A 14,279-nucleotide genomic window follows, 5' to 3' on the forward strand; every position below is an offset into this window, starting at 1 on the left:
TTCAGTGACATTAATGACCAATGATTGGTAACTCCTGTTATTTTGATGTTGTTGTTAGTAGTGTGTGTGTGTGTGTGTGTGTGTGTGTTCCCCTTCTTTTGATTTTGCTGCTGTGCAGTTATTTCTTATTTTTTTTCAGGGGACGGGGTGTGTTCTTAACCTCCTCAGGTTGGAGTTTTCCTTTTAATATCTTTTTTAGGTCTGTATTATTGCATAGATAGTGTTTAAATTTGGTTTTGTCACATAATATCTTTCTTTATTTATTTAAGGTGATTGTAAGTTTTGCTGGGTATAGTAACCCAGGCCTCTGTGGCTTTTAAAGTTTCTATTGCGAAATTGGGTATAATTCAGATAGGTTTGCCTTTATATGTTACTTAGCCTTTTCCTCTTGCAGCTTTTAATATTCTTTCTTTTTTTCCTCCTGTACATTTATTTAGTGCTTTGATTGTTATATGGTGGGAAGATTTTCTTTCTGGACCAATCTGTTTGGTGTTCTTATATATTTATCAGCATCCCTTTTAGGTTGAGAAATTTTTCTTCTATGATTTGGTTGAAAATATTTACTGGGCCTTGTAGCTGGGGGTCTTCTATTCCTGTTATTCTTAGGTATGCCTTTTTTTTTTTCATAGTGTTCCAGATTTCTTGGATGTTTTCTGTCAGGAACTTTTTAGACTCTTGGACTGGTACATTCATTTCTTCAATTGTATCTTCTGCACCTGAGATTCTCTCTTCCATCTCTTGTATTCTGTTGCTGATGCTTATGTCTATAGTTCTTGCTCTCTTTCCTAGGTTTTCTTTCGCCAGGATTCTCTTAGTATTTTTTTTTTTTTTTTGCTTTTATTCCGTTTTCAAGTCTTGAACAGTTTTATTAATTTCCTTCACTTGTTTGATTTTTCTTTCCTGTGTTTCTTTAAGGGATTTATTCAGTTCCTCTTTAAAGTCCTCCATCACATTCATTAGATTGGATTTAAGGTAATTTTCTTGTGCTTCAGGCATTTTTGGATATCTAAGGATTGCTTTAGTAGGATATCTGGGCTGTCATATTGCCTTGGCTCATGTTGGTTGTGTTCTTAAATGGGTCCTAAGCTACGTGGTTGTTCAAGGTGTTGCCTGGAGTTCCTTATGCCTGCAGGACTCCTTGGGTTGGCATAGCAGTAAGCCTGTCAAGGGAGTTTGGGGAACAGGAGTCTGATCCCGTTTGCTGTGCCCGACTCACATGGATCTAAGATGTTCCTGGAGCTTGGCAGATCTCCTGGGGGAGGCGGGCATAGCTGTTGTGCTGTTGCTAAAGCTCATGGGAGAAAGTGAAGCTTACTGTTGCTGGTTGAGCTCCGGGGTAGGGGGGTGAGGAGTAGGGGTGGTGGGATGTGTGGGGTGGGGGTGGGGTTCACAGCCAGTAGGGAATTGGCAGGGAGGGATCTAACTTGAATGTTCCTGGGGCACAGCCTTCTCAGGAAGGTGGTCAGAGCCTTGGGCCTGAGGATGGACCTAAGGATGCAGCATGCAGTTCATCTCCGCTGGCCGTGCACACTTAGGATGCAGCATGCAGTTCACCTCTGCTGGCCGTGCATGCAGTTCATGTCTGCTGACTGTGCACACTCTTTCCGATTTCTTCCCCCCCCCCCACCTTGGTATGGAACATTTTATTTCTCCGTAAAACACTCTAGCTTGTGAGAACTATCGCTAATCCCAGAATTGCATACTTTCTTCCGACGTAGCCTGCTTTGAATTAGGAAATGATATTGTAACCCGATTCACTACAAGGAAAATGTTACAGAAAAATACTAAAAATAACTCAAACACAAAAGTCAAAATGAAATAAGCTTTTTTTTCCCCTCCAGAATTCTCTACTCTAGTTCCCACAGCACATGAGTCAAAACAAGTAACTAAGATCTCGCTGACAGAATTCCCAAAATGGAGAAGGGAAGAGAGAGAGGAGGTAGTGGTGTCACAGGGAACAGGGGTTAGCAGCTGTGCTTCACAGCCTGGTCTACTGTAAAGAAACACTTTGTGTGTGTGTGGGGGGGGGTTCCCAGCAGGCAAACATTAGGAGGCTCCTGGAAATGGACTTGGAAAACACCTGACAGTGGACCTTGCTCTCCACTCGAAGTTTAACAAGAGCCTCGTGTTAAAGCCACAAACCAGTACTCTGAACAGAAGCCTGTCCTGGCAGGAGAATCTGTCACAGCAGCCCTCCTGTCTCTTTCATAAATGCTTTATAAACATTGTCCTTAGTTTGTACTGAGACAGGAATTGAGGGACCAGATGCCAGGGCTTCTTTGGCAACAGGCACAGCAGAGTCAGAGTCATCCTCTGACCTTCTTTGGAGAACATCAGTAGCCCCCTTATTCTCGCGGCGCACCCTCGGTGTAGTGGGCACAAACCGTGTCTTCTCTGCCTTGGGATTGGTGATCTGGGGCTTGGCACTGATGGTCGCTATGGCTTTCTTCACTGAATGACACTGGGCGGGACACTCAACACCCCCGGGTTGGGCAAAAGAGTTGGTGAGAAAACACCAGGTGGGGTAGGTCCAAGAGGAATAACCAAGGGTGGGCGCATCACAACAGGATGAGGAGGAGGGATACCTGGAGGTGCAGGAGGAGGTAGCCTTGGTGGGGGTCCTGGAGGTACAAGTCTTGGTAAAGGTCCTCGAATTCCTGGCATTCCAGGTGGTCTCAGGAATGGAGGAGCCCCTGGAGGTGGTCCAGGAGACCTAAGCGTGGGGTAGGTGGTGGTCTAAGAGGTGTTGGTCCTGGCATGGGAGGTGCTTGTTTCTGCGAAGTAGGGCTGGTCTGAGGAGGAGCCTGCTGGTGTGAAGAGGCAACAGACGTGCCTTCAGAGTGGGAATCTTCTTCATGATGCTTTGGCAATTGCTTTTCTGCTTCAGAATCATCAAAGTCATCGTTACCATCATCCTCTGAAAATTCCTCCATTTCCCGTCCTTCCTCAGGGATTTCCTGACCTGCCATTCGATGCATCATGTCTTCAAGAGGAGTCACCTCCTTCATGTTCTGTCTCCTTCTTGATTTCCCAGGCATATCATCAAATTGGACACTCAGACCTGACTTCTCACCATCGTCGCGCTCACTGTCACCGCAGTGTCCAAACTCATCTCCACCACCCTCTGCGCCCAATATGTCCGTGTCACTGCCCTCAATGCTGCCGTCATGCTTATCCTGATCCACGTACCCAGGATAACCATTATCTCGCCTCCGAGGCGCAAGATCTAGAGCAAAGCCCACTTTATAGCCATGCATCTGCAGAACTTGAGGAGGAGGTGGGCCAGGTACAGGACCGGGTGGTTTTCTGCCAGGGGGCAAACGTGGAACACCCATCTCAGGAGAGGAAGGATAGAAACTACCCAAGTTGGAGGCCCGTATGCTGGGGTTTTCTTCAGGGCGGAGGGTGGCTGGGCACCAGGAAGACGAATGTCCTGGATCGAGATGTTGGAAGGAGCAGGCGGCAGGTCTGCCAAAGGGATGCTCTCTACTTCCACAGGCGGGGTGTTCTTGATCAACTGAGCTCTCTTCTGTGCATATTCTACTTCTAGCTTTCTCAATTCTTTGTCAATATCTGGGCTTTCTTTTTCATATAGCTGTAGAATTCGTTCAAAGGTTTCCCACAGCTTTGCTCACTTGTCTTTCAGTATTTTTTTTCATTCATCTGTGGCTGATCCACTGAGTTAAACTCCACGCTGACAATTTATATGATTTACTTCTTCATTTAAAAAAAAAAAAAGAGTGACTGCGAGGCAACTGTAACAGCGAGAGCGGGTTGTCCCGAGTATTTTCTGTGAAGGGCCCTTCACCTCTGCCTCTCTGTCAACCACCCAAGCACCGCCATCTTGAAACCTCACGCCCCTCTGCCCCTGCTTTCTTAATGTAGATTCTTGTAACTGTAATCACATTCTGCATGTTCTGGAAGTTTGGTTGTGTTTCAGTCTCATAATTCTTTTTTTGATTTCTTATTTGACCCACCAATCATATAGTAATGAGTTGATTTATCTCTGAATTAGCTAGCATATATTCTAGAAATTTGTTTTCTATCACTTTTAAATTTTGTTGCATTATCCCCATATATGATTCGATGAGTGATTCAGTCTTTGAATTTGTAATTCTCTGTTTTGTGGCCTCTAATGTCTGTTTTAGAGAAGCTTCATTGACTTAATCTGCACAGATAAGGGTTCTGCACTTCAGAGTTTCAATGGGTGGACCAGGGATAAGAAAATAAAGAAGACAGAAAGCTGGTGTTAGGAAGACTACATGGCATGGTGTCATTCAGTAGCACTATGTCTCATGGACTGCTTGCAGTGGGAAACATAGACAAAGTCAAGAGAAAATTATCCCAGAATAGGTCAGAGCCAGCAGGAAGCTTATTAAACAATATTGTGCAAACAACAATAGAATCTCTCAAGTGTCTCTCACAGGTCAAGCACCCACCAGCTTGATAACCACAGCCTTTCAGGGGAAGAGTAGAGTTCCCAGGGGTTGAAAATGTGACTCCCTTGTGGTCTTTGTTTACTGAGCAAGAACACAGAACTAAAGCCAACTCCCTGTCCGCGCCCCCCACCCCCCACAACACACATACTTTTTTCTTATCAGGGCTTCTAAGAAAGCCTTGAATTCGTTTGCCCCCCAATACTTTTAGATGCTAATGAATAGAATGTGTGTATTCTTTGGTGTTTGTTTACAATATTCTACAGATATGTATTGAGTCTATTAAGATGTTTGATGTCAATTAATTTTATTTCTTTGTACATTTTTTTCTAAATCCCATGTTTATTGGAGAAAGTGGGGTATTGAGATCAACTACTATTAATGGATTGATGTTAATCAGTGCCTTTAAAACCTGTAGTAAATTTTAAGAAATAGAGTACATCAGAGTTTGGTACATGTATGTTGAAGACAGGAAGGTCTTCTTGATTAACTTTTCCATTTATTAGAATGAAGTGTCTCTCTCTATCTCCCCTGATTAAATTTAAATTGAAGTTTACTTTGTCAGATACTGTGAAAGTTAAGCCTGATTACTTCCTGGTCTTATTTGATTGGAGTAATTTTGTCTATCCTCTTACTTTAAGGCAATGCCTATTTTTAAAAATAAGCTGCATTTGTTGTAGACAATAGATAAGTAGATTTTAAATATATATATATATTCAGTTAACCTTTGCTTTTGAATGGAGAGTTGACAATATTTAAAGTTACTACTGAAATATGTAAGCTGTGGTCCTCAAGCTGCTCTTGTTCTCAGTGGTATGTGTGCTTTACGGTTTCATATCTCTCTCCACAGTCTCTATGTTATACTCCTTTCTTTTGCCCCAAATACTGTTCCCTGTAGTTCCTTTAGTCAGGTTTGTCCGATATAACCTTTCAGCATGGGGAAACTTTCACTCTCCTTCAGTCATGGTGGATCTATTTGACAATATTTTGGAGAATGGAATGGGGTGGTGTAACCATAGAGAAGTGACTTGTGGGTAGACTCACATCAGATGATGTTTTGGAATGCTAATGGGTGGCTGCTGTGTAGACTTGATACTCAGCTTAGATTGGGACCCAAGTGCTGGTTTGAGGACAGGGTTCTCTCTACATTTAATTTTTAAAAAATCATTTATGAGGAGCTTATAATTTAATTCCCAAAGATATCTAAATTTGCCTGTAATTATTTAATCTGACAGAATTTTGTAAATATCTACATGATTTCATTTTATAATAGAGCTGGATAAATGTTGAGTATCAGGATTTACCTTTTTTTTTGTTATAGGTTTTAAGAAAACAATATCCAAGCTGAAATTATACCTCATGTTAGTAAAGGAACTCAGATTTCAGTGCGGAATAAAGTGTGGTATCATTCTACAATTAGAAACAGTCATCCCTGAGATGGCGAAGGGAGCTAACCTGAATGCGTAGCTCTATACAGTAGGACTAGAGATCAAATGGGGAAAGATATGGACAGTCATTTAGTATTTTGATGGCTCTCCCATGGTTGTGGGAAGCTAATCACTAGAGACAGACTTTGGTGCTGTTAGGTCTGGAAACAGTAGAGGACTCAGAGACCTAAGATCATAATTTTGAGTGTGATGTTTCCTAGTTATAGTGAATATTTAGAACTAATAATAGTGCTGTTCTTAACTTGACACAAGGTACAGTCACCTAAACATAGGAAACCTCAATTGAGAGTATGTTCTCTTAAGAATAGGCTGTTGACAATTCCGTAGAACATTGTATCATTTAATGATTCATGGGGGAGGTTCCTGCCCATTGTTGGTGATGTCACTTTTGGGCTATTGATCATTAATTAGTTCTATAAGAAAACCGGTTGAGCAAGCCAGAAAGAGCAAGCCAGCATGCCACACCCTTCCATGGCCTCTGGCTCAATTACTGTCTCCAGCTTCCTGACTTGTTTGAGTTCCTGTCCTGACTTCCTTAGATGATAGACAGTGATAAATAAGGAAATGGCTTCTGCTTCAGTTCTTGCCTGCAGCTTCCTGCCCTGCTTCAGTTCCTTTCCTCACTTCCTTCTGAGACGGACCTGAGGTGAGCCTGTAAGCAGAAACAAACCTTTTCTCACCAAGTTGCCTTTGGTCATGGTTTTATCCTAGCAATAGCATTTTAAATAAGAGAGAGTACAAACTGATACCCCATGACATAAATCAGTGTAGAGTTTTCTTAAAAAGCTAAAAAAAAAAATTCTCTCAACCACAATATGCAACTACAGCACTCAGAGGCACATACTCAAATGACTCTGCATGTTATTACAGAGTTACTTTCTAATTCATATTTGTTGTGTCTCTGTTCATAGTAGGCAGCAATTCAAAATAGTCTACCTGTCCATCAAGTACTAAATGGAAAATGTTACAATTGACATTTTATCATGTATGCATTTTACTCAGAATATTTTTCTTCATAACTACATTTCATGATATGATTCATAGTTCATCTAAATGGAGTAGAATTTGAACACCTATAATTGTAGGTAACAAGTAGCATAATGTTTACTGCTCAAGGAACCACCAGACTGAAGAATCATCTTGTAATTAATCATTCCGTAGCAACATAAGAGGAAGTTTGGCTCTGGGGACATCATGTTACTGATCTCTAAATCTGCCAGACAACAAATTTATCCTATTTAATGCAGTCAGTTCATGTTAGCTTAAAATGAACATTATAGAAAATTAAGAGAGTGGAAAATATCAGGTCAAATTTTGACTGTTTACAAAGAACTTATTATGATGTATACCACAAAAAAAAATTTGAAAATCCAAAGAGGGACCTAATACAGATGTAGAAATAAGAAGAAGAAAGGGTCAAGGAAGAACATTAATGTGAACCAACCTTCCAGATATAACCAACACTAATTAGGAAATTAACTAAAATTACTTTAAGATTTTATTTTATTTCAGGTGCAATGGGCAAAATTAATGAAAGCAGACATGATATGCTGGCTAGGATGTAGATAATATGGAATAGTTATGAACTTCTGGTAGGAGTGCAAACTAGTTTAGTTTTATGGAAATCAACGTGGATATTACTCGGAAAGGCAAAATCAATTTACCACAAGGTCTCTCTGTACAAATAATGAGCAAAAGGACTCTACACCTTACTATAGAGATAATTGTTCAACCTTGTTTATTGCTACTTATTCATATTATCCAGGACAATGGCAAAAAGATGATCAGTTGATAAAAAGATAACAAAAATGGTATTTTTCTATCAGGGCATAGTATTTATTTGTTAAAATAAACCAAATTTGTCACTAAATGTATGGGGATAAAAACAATTATCCTGAGGAAGGTAAGCCAGACCAATAAAGACAAGCATTGCACATTTCTCTCAAATATGGATGTTAGTTTTTTTGGTTTAGATATATGTGTCTTATCCGGAATACACAGAGGTTAGGGGTCTGGTATGGAACCAGAGGGCAATAAGGAATCTTCACAAGAAGGATTTACATATGTGTTAGGAATCTAAAAGTAGTTTGTATAAGGAAAAACATGTTAACATAATATAATGTATAAATAATTTAAAAAAAAGCAATACCTCTCCCCAAGTTTGAACTGTGGAAAGGCATACAAAAGTGCATGCAAACATCAATCAAACAGTACAAGCAATACCTGAGTTCAGATTTCCAGAGCTCAGACCAAAAAAAAATATTTTTAATGATAGATGTGTCTTTAATATGTCTTTAATAGATATATCTTTAACACTAGTTCTTCAAAGTGAGGGAAAGCCTCTGATTCTGTGGGTTTCCTGACAGCAACTTTAGTAGAAATGTAAGCATAAAGTTCAATGAGAGACCTTCTCTCAAAAACTAAAGGGCAGTGTTGCAGCGGAACACTCTGGGCCCAAAGAAAAATTCACAGAAAGTATAGAAAAAGAATCACTGATGAATTTTAACAAAAACATCATGATCCAATCACATGATATATAATTTCAAAAGATCAAATAGAAATAGCATAGAAAATGGTGAGAAGAACATGACTGAAATGTGTTCCAATGTGCTTGGAACCAGACTCTGTCTTTATAAATGACATTCATACTAACAAAGAAACCAGGCAAATAATTCCATTCTAAATAGCTTTTTTAAAAAAAGAAGGTAGCATAGAATAACTCTAAAAAGAAGTGAAAAAACTCTACAATGGACGAATTTATGAATGGGGAAAACAGAGAGGAAGACATATGAAGACCTTTATCTCTCTGGACCTCCCATGATCACAGATAAAATAAATGAAAAAGTGGAAAATCACCCAACCAAAAACCCTTTACAAATTCAATGCACTTCTATTCTAATGAAATTCTTCACAGAGCCAGCAAAATTAAAAAAAATGTTTAAATGGGTATTTTATTAATTCCATCAAAATGAAAGTACAGTAGAGCCTGGATAACTAATGCAGTACCAAGAAAAACAACATTGATTAAAGTGTCACTGTGTCTGATTTAAAGCTCAATCATAGAGCCAAAGTAACAAAAACATCTGGTAGCTGAGTGAAAAACAGAAAGGTATAGTAACAGTGCAGAAGATTCAAAGGTGTATTCCCATAACTACAGCCAATTGATTTTGAAACAGATGCCCAATTCACAACATTGGAGAAAAGCCAAAATCTTTAACACATGATGCTGACAACAAAGGATATATTTATATATGATGGAAAACGCAATCCTTATGTCTCATGCTGCATTTAAAATATAAAACAACAACAAAAAAACCATTCAAATGGATCAAAGATTATCTGGCATCAACAGGAGGGGAGGCCCTTAGTTCTGTGGAGGCTCAATGTCCCAACAGAGGGAAATGCTAGGATAGTGAGACAGGAATGGGTGGGTAGGTGAGTGGGTGGGGGAGCATTTTCATAGAAGCAGAGGAGGGGAGGATGGGATTGTGGTTTTGCAGAGGAGAAACCTGGATGGAGGATAACATTTAAAATGTAAATAAATAAAATAACCAATAAAAATAAAACAGGAAGATATGCGATAAATAATAATAATATGCCTTAATTCCTGAAAAAAAAACTCAAAATTCAAATTCAGAGATAGAAAGAACCCATTAAGCCTTGACAGAAATCAATGAAATGGAAACCACCACCACCACAACAACAACAAACCAACCAGCCAAAACCAACAACAAAACCAACAAAACAAAACAATAATAAAACTAACACCATCAACAACAAACAAAAACAAAACAATAACAAAAACAAAGCTAGGTTCTTTGCAAGGATCGACCAACTAAATAAAACCCTTGTATATAGTAATCAAAAAGAAAGAGAAGTCAAATACTGATAAATTTGTCCATGAAAAGGAGGCTCTTAAAACAGATTATCAAGGAAGTCATGAAATTATCAAGTATCACAAACATAGGCTATATTCTAGTTACAACAAAATCTAAAGAAATAGATAAATTTCTAGACATATATGACCACCAAATTTAAACCAAGATAAACTATTTAATGAGATCTATAACAAGTAGTGGGATTGAAATGGTAGTCACAATTCTCTCACTAATAAAAGTCATATCCATAATTCCATACAGTATTCTCCACATAATGAAATTTACCTGGAAAAGAAAGAATGTCATGCTTCCTCCTGGCTCTGTAGATCTCAACGTGCCAGAATGTGGTATGTGTGCTCCTGGGGGAGAAAAGACACCAAAGGTCTTTCCCAGCTATGGACACAATATGGTACAATTCTGACTTTCCAGGCAACATGTTCCCTCTGATGAAAGAACATCATGGCTCTTAAGATGGAAGAAATGAGTGTTTTCCAACTGGATTTGAGGCCAACACCAGGACAGGGAATTCATGTCTGGTACTATAAACCTGCTTAAAGGCCCATGGTTGAAAAGTTCATTCTCTTGGAGGGAAATTACTAATGATGTTGCATTAACTTATGTTGTCAAGCTGTTTTCAAAATAGGTTTTTTTTTTCCTATAGAGTAGTAATACTCTCACTATTTTTTAGAGAATTTTTTTGAAATGGTCATTGATTAATCCAGAGAGTAATTATTGACCCAACTACTTAGAATAAATGACTTATGTATGTTTATCCCAAAATGGCTTAGGGGAATATCATAGAAAGGCAACATAACATAAAACCTAAAGGATTCATTCTCTTCTCATGTAGCTGTTGAAATCATGACCTCATGGCAACTGTGGGCACCTAAACAACACCTGCATAATAGATTCAGGCCACCCAGAATTATGGCATGGGTGCAAGAGGGGCTGTTGGGTAGTAATTTTTTTTCTGAGATCATTATGTGGATGCTCTTTAAGATGTAGGTTGTTGAAAGGAATGTGAAGCAACAGAATGTTCTAAGAGGCAGGCACAAGATGTTGAAAAGTCAGTGAATCCACAGGATGGTAAAACATTTCACTCCTCAGTGCAGCTTTTTAAGCAGAGGAAGCTTAGCAGTAGCTTCAGGAAATCGGGTATGCACTAATCAAATTCACTAGGACTTTCCTTCAGGAGCATGTGAAAGTAGAAAGATTGCTAAGAGATAGTCTCAAACTAGCTGATCTTCTTGGATGAGTTAGAGGATAGCTCAACTTACTGGAAGAACTGGAGAAAGACTGAACTGTCTAGATGTAGCTCAAGACAACTGTCCTACCAGGAGGTCACATCCTCCAGCCTGGTGCCTACCTGTCTGTTGTTTAGTGTGCCACAGATTTCTTGGTTTCATGAGCTGTCACCTGTGCTAGGTTGGATTTCTGCTCATCCAGCTTGTTTGATCTATTTCCTACTAGCCTGAGAAACAGCCCTAACCCATATTTTTGTGAGTAACCTTAATAAAATACATCGACTTACCAATGAAATCATTGAGTCATTTTTTTTTTAAAAAAAGGACAAAGAGATGGCTGAGTTTGTAAAATTACTTTCTGCTACATAGGTGACCTGGATGTCACACCAATGTAAGCCTATAGGGTTATGTCTTGTAAGATGTATTGGCTTCCATATGTGCCTCATGAGATAAGAGTTTGCTTCTCATCCTGACCCATATGCCATGTATATTCTTACTACTGCTACTGTAACAAAAATGGAAGAGGCTATGAAAGTTGGATTGGGAGTATCTTTGAAGGTTCTTGTAGGAATGGATCCAACAAAGACAGGGTGGATTTGATTTTTGCAAGAGTGGGTCTATGATTATTGGGCCTCAGCAAGAATACAAGATAAAGAAACCTCTAGACTGTCTTGCTCTGTCACCACATCAACTCTACATTCTCACCAACAAACAGACTTTAAATCGATATTAATCAGAAGTGATTGCCCACAGGAAGTATGGAAAAGTCTGCTTAAGCATAAAAGAATTCATGTTCCTCTCAGCAGCCCTGGGGACTTTCTTCAAATAAACCACGTCTCAGTACACTAAACATGTCACAGCATATATAGGAAAATTTAAATCCAAATTTGTATTCTATCTGATGGCCATCTAAAGCTTGATATCAACAACAAAATCCTCCCTTTCTTCTCTGTTTTCTTCCCCAAGGTGAATATCCATAACTGTTCCTGCAACCTTTCTTTTTAATCCATTGGTTTGTCTCAAGTATCAACACTCAGAGCACTCTCTACCTGGGAACTCCTTGTTTGGCCACATGGCCCAGGAATCAGGTAACTAATAGTTATTCCCCTTCATGTTCTCCATTTACTATCACCTTGTCTCATCCTTACCTCTGTAGCAGACCCCCGGCAAGGGACTCTGCCTCCAATCCATAGGGATTCATCTGGTTTTCCTGGCAGACCTAGCTTTCCTTCCTGTTTTAGATATGCTCAGCCCTCCTCCTTTATAGCCTATACCCATTCCTTCCTGTTAGATCCCGATACCTAGAGACAATTCCTGTTAGATCCCAAAATCTAGAAACAATTTCTCCTCAGGACCTTCAGTGATGATATATGGTAGGGACTAAGAAGGATTCAACTAAGCAACCCACAGCGGCCACACTCTTCTAAGGTTCAGAGAAGCCCATGGAAACCAAAGAATGGAACATCCATCTAACAAAGCTAGAAGTACAATAATCTAAAACCTAGATGTCTAGATAATAGCATAAAACCAGGACAATAGGGTTCTACCAGAGCCAAGCAACCCTTCTGTGGTAGGGTTGAAATGCAACATAGCTCAAGCACAGGGACTTCAAAATTACTATTATGAATATGTTCAAGGACCTTAAAGAGTACGCAAATGAATCCATTAAAGAAATATATGAAAACACAATAAAATTAGTGGGTTGAAATGAAAAAAAAATAAACAATTCTAGATATAAAAGTGGAACTAGAATAACTAAAGGAAAAAACTGAAACTGAGGGAAAAACTGGAAATAGATTGACTAAAAGTCCCTAGTACTAAAGAAAACTAGAAATAAAAAATTTGCATATATGAACTAGAATCTCAAAGCCTAACCAACAGAATACAAATTAAAAATCATAGGCATTAAATACATGATAGAAGAAATGGATACTTCAGTCAAAGACAAAGAAAGAAAGGAAAGAAAGACAGAAAGGAAGGAATAAATGAAAAAAGAAGCAAAGAAAATGTACAAAGCAGTTAGAAAATCTGGAACACTATGAAAAGACCTAATATATGAATAATGGGAGGAGGAAAAAGTAGAAAAAAATCCAGGTCATAGGCACAGAAAATCATACAAGAGAACTTCTCTAACCTAAAGAAGGAGGTGCCTATCAAGGTACAAGAATCACATGGAACACCAAATATACTGGATCAGAAAAATATTCCTCATGACACATACTAATCAGAACACTAAACATACCAAACAGAGAGGGAATATTTGAAGCCGCAAGGAGAAAAAGACAAAGGAACACATAAAGGCAGACCTACTAGAATAATACATGACTTTTCAGTGGTATATTCAAAAGTCAGAACGTCCTGGAAGAATGTTGTATAAACTCTAAGAGACTACAGAAGCCGGCTCAGACTACTATATCCAGCAAAACGTTAATTCACAATAGATGGAGAAAATAAGACATCACAGGATAAAACCAAGTTTAAGCAATCTTTCTACAAATTCACCTCTATAAAAGGCATTAGTCAAAAAGATTCAACCTGAGGGTGTTATCAATACCCAAGAAAGCACAAGATACAATTATCAGACTAAGAGTGGGAGGGGACCCCACACTACCATAACAAAACAACAGGAATCAATTGACAATGCTCATTAATGGCTCTCAATGTCAATGGTCCCAATTCAACATTAAAAAGACAAAGTGATGAACTGATTTCAAAACTAGCTCTATCCTTCTGCTGTATCCAAGAAACATGCTTTAGTACCAAGGATAAATGTCATCTCAGGGTAAAAAGATATCCCAAGAAAATGGATTCAAGAAACAAGCTGGTAGCCATTTTTAATATCTGAAAAAATAGATATCAAAGCAAAACTAATCAGAAGAGAGAGAGAAGGACACTATGTACTCATCAAAGGAAAACTACTGAGAGGCTATTGCTATTCTAAACAACTATGGCCCAAACAAAAGCACACACAAGTTTACATAAGAAATAGTACTGTGGCTAAAATCACATAGCGATCCACACACTAGTGATAGTGGGTAACTTTTAATACCATGCTCTCACCAATATACATGGTATATTAGAGATTAGATTAAAAACTAAAGGTAGAAATTATACAGCTAAATGATGTTATAAACCAAATGAACCTCCTTGAAATTTTCAGAATAGTTTAAACAAACAAAAGAATATACCTTTTTTTTTAGCAGCTCATAGAACTTTTTCTGAAATTAACCATGCACCCAGACATAAAGAAAGTTTGAACAGGAACAAAAAAAA

General features: G+C 38.7%; 1 pseudogene; it reads right to left on the bottom strand.

Moving 5' to 3' along the window:
• Positions 1 to 2,182: 2,182 nt before the first annotated feature.
• On the bottom strand, positions 2,183 to 3,843 carry LOC127669009 (WW domain-binding protein 11-like; annotated as a pseudogene).
• Between the last annotated feature and the right edge of the window lie 10,436 nt (positions 3,844 to 14,279).

This window comes from Apodemus sylvaticus, chromosome 18 (genome assembly GCF_947179515.1).
Source record: "Apodemus sylvaticus chromosome 18, mApoSyl1.1, whole genome shotgun sequence".
In the NCBI taxonomy this organism is placed as follows: Eukaryota; Metazoa; Chordata; class Mammalia; order Rodentia; family Muridae; genus Apodemus; species Apodemus sylvaticus.